Genomic DNA, 3145 nt, shown 5'->3' on the forward strand with positions numbered 1-3145 from the left:
TGGGAGGACACACAGGGACAACAATGTTGACACTAGCTGAATGGCGGGGTGCAAGTGCACAGTTTCAGTGTATACTTGATTGCCTGCATGTGTCAAGGACAAATAATGTCATTTTGAAAAACGCATACACAGTTACACAGAATTAACTGCATGTAAAACTTGCTGCTCCTTTTCCTATCTGCTGGAGTTTGTATGTTTTCACAACATAAATACTACACACAGAACAGCCCAGAAGAGAACACGAACCAGCAACCTTCCACTGTGTGACCCTAAAAATGAGGAAACTTAAACTTAAGCCCTGTGATCAGCAATCCATGCTCATACTGAGGTGAGGAGCACCAGCAAGCTTTTCAGATGAATGTTTCCATAACATTAAACAGTGAAAACATCCGTAATCAGATTAACATTGAAAGTCGATTAGCATTACCATTACTTAGCACTATTCTGTGTTTTCCTTTTTTCTTCTCTCTCTGTCAACCAAAACATTAAAAAGGTATGCCAATTCAGTTTTCCCTTGGTATTGTCACCACATGATCGTAAAGAAGGGCTACTGATTAGTTTTGCTAGACTTGCCAACCTAATCTGACCTACAACACAATGTAAACTTGTACTAAGCTTTGACAATAAAGCCCTTGAAAAGTAACTAAACATCTTGGTGATTTTATTGTCAATTCTAGATTAAATGATAGTTTGACAAACATTTTTTAAGAAGGGTTAATGTCCCTAAACTGGTGCTAGATTACACGTCTTTTTACCATTTATGCAGGGGCAGTCATTTAAAAGTGTCAGTGCTGGTCATGACACAATGCATACATACACTATAGAGAAGAGAAATGATATAAAATCATGTTGGTAACACATAGGAAGTGGGGTGAGTTTGGGCAGACCAGATTAGACAAACTACAGACAGTGGTTCTTTGATGAGCAGAGCTGTCTGTATTTATGATTAAAAATGGTCCGCTTCTCTCTGCCAATAAGCCGTTATCTGTACTGCATGCATATAAGTCTGATAGGGCCTCTAGCCATAGTGAAAGATAACAAAAATAATTAGCCAACATTCAGCTTTGAGCAGACATGAATTTTATACGACAGGAAAAACAGATAGGAAAAGGAGCGGCAAGTTTTACATACAGTTAATTCTGTGTAACTGTGTATGTGTTTTTCAAAATGACATTATTTGTCCTTGACACATGCAGGCAATCACTCAGAGTCAAGTATACACTGAAACCGTGCACTTGCACTCTGCCATTCAGCTAGTGTCAATCCTCAGTGATCTAAAAATGCATAGAACCCCAACAAAAGTTCCTAATCCCATGGAAAGTTTATGGAAATATACCCGGAATTTTCTCCAACTTTGCAACCTGCAACACACAAAGCTATCTTTTTTTACATGTGTTTGGCATATCATTAAAGTTCCTGTGAGTAACATTTATATTCATCAGGTTTTGTGTACTTTAGGCAAGGGCTTAGCTTTCCAGAGACAGCCATCTTGCACCACCATGTTTCTCCACCAACCTGAACAGACCAGCCAGCCAGAGTGTGCCTTTCGCGTTTGGAATCAAAGCTTACTACGCAAACAAAGAATGACGTAATTCCTGCGATGCAAAGGCCACTAGGTTCAATGCTTACATGCTTAGGAAAGGGAGAGAGTCTTCTATTTGTTACCATGTGCAATCTCACCGTTAGATGTCACTAATTCTTACACACTAGACCTTGACATTTCAAACAAAAGCAGAGGAGGGGATTGAGGCAGACAAAGCTGTGTCCTACAAACGATATGTCTAATCTTTCTCCATTTAGCACCAAGAGGGGCCAGCATATGGGATCCTAACTGGCCTTTTAATTATACTAGATAATCTAAATACCTTGGCCAGATGTAGTTTTCCTGTAATGGCAGTTGACAATTCCACTTGGGGTCAAAACATGCTATTACACATCCTTCACACTGACTATAAAATGTGCTGTTTTGTACTCTTATGAAACTTTCATGTGCAAATATATTTGGATGCATTATGTTCAGAGTTTTTTGCAAACATGTCACCTCACTTTAGGCAATTACATATGAGAGATACGAGTGGAAAAGCTTTAAAACCTCTCGTATAAAGAGCTGCAATTATGCAGCAGGTCCTGTATTATAACAATAATTTAATTATTTGTTTATACTTAACTCCATATAAATAAGCAATATAAACTATGACGTTAGTAAAATGGTAAATTCAATTTAAAGCTGGCTTATTAGCTTATTTTGTTAAATGGAGGTTATTGCATGATGTTGTTTGAAAGTGTCATTATTTACCCCACTTCTGTATTAAACTAAAACATTGAACCTTAATTAATGTCATAGGTATAACCTATTTTTGTCTCATTTCATGTTGAAATATACAGTTTATTTAACACATGATTGATTATGACATACATGTTGTAATATATAAGACCAACTTTCAGTCACATCATTCCAATCCAAATGCCAATGAAAACAGAATTTAATAGACATAAAAATGACAAAGCTGGTGGAGCCCTGAGACTTTAGCACAATAACGTGTAACTGAAAATGACCTATAATTCAGTATCAAGCCAAGAAAACAGTAACAACTGTAATTAACTGTAGGTGCCACTATATTAATAATGTTACAAGGTCCAGCATTTTTTTTTCTTCAAAAGGCAGACAATCCATATAGTCCATTATCTGCAACCACATTATGGGGCAATCTGACATAATTACTCATCCAACCAAGTACCAGAGACTTAAGAAATTTGGTGCCAATATTGATTGAATAAATGCAGCTCCTGAATGAAAACAACAAAGGCCATTTTCAGGCAAGATTCCTTGAGCGTAGTGTGACCAATAATTGGATTAGCTACAGACAGGAGAGATGGCGTAAGGGGCTTTTGCATTTATTCTCTTTTGTGTGGTTTGAGGTGATTATGACTAATCAATGCTGGCAACTTTCACAGCGCTGCCAATGACAATAAAGCACACTCCCAAGTTACCACCCTGTATCTACTCAGTCTAGTCTGTTTTAGCACAGTGTGACTCCCCATTAGCCATCCTTATGTCTTTAAAGCTCCAAATTTCAGTTGATTAAAAAAAAAAAATAGCTTAAAGGCATTTAATTTCCCAAACAACATGGAGACATGCACCAAA

Source organism: Solea solea, chromosome 3 (genome assembly GCF_958295425.1).
Source record: "Solea solea chromosome 3, fSolSol10.1, whole genome shotgun sequence".
NCBI classification, from domain to species: domain Eukaryota; kingdom Metazoa; phylum Chordata; class Actinopteri; order Pleuronectiformes; family Soleidae; genus Solea; species Solea solea.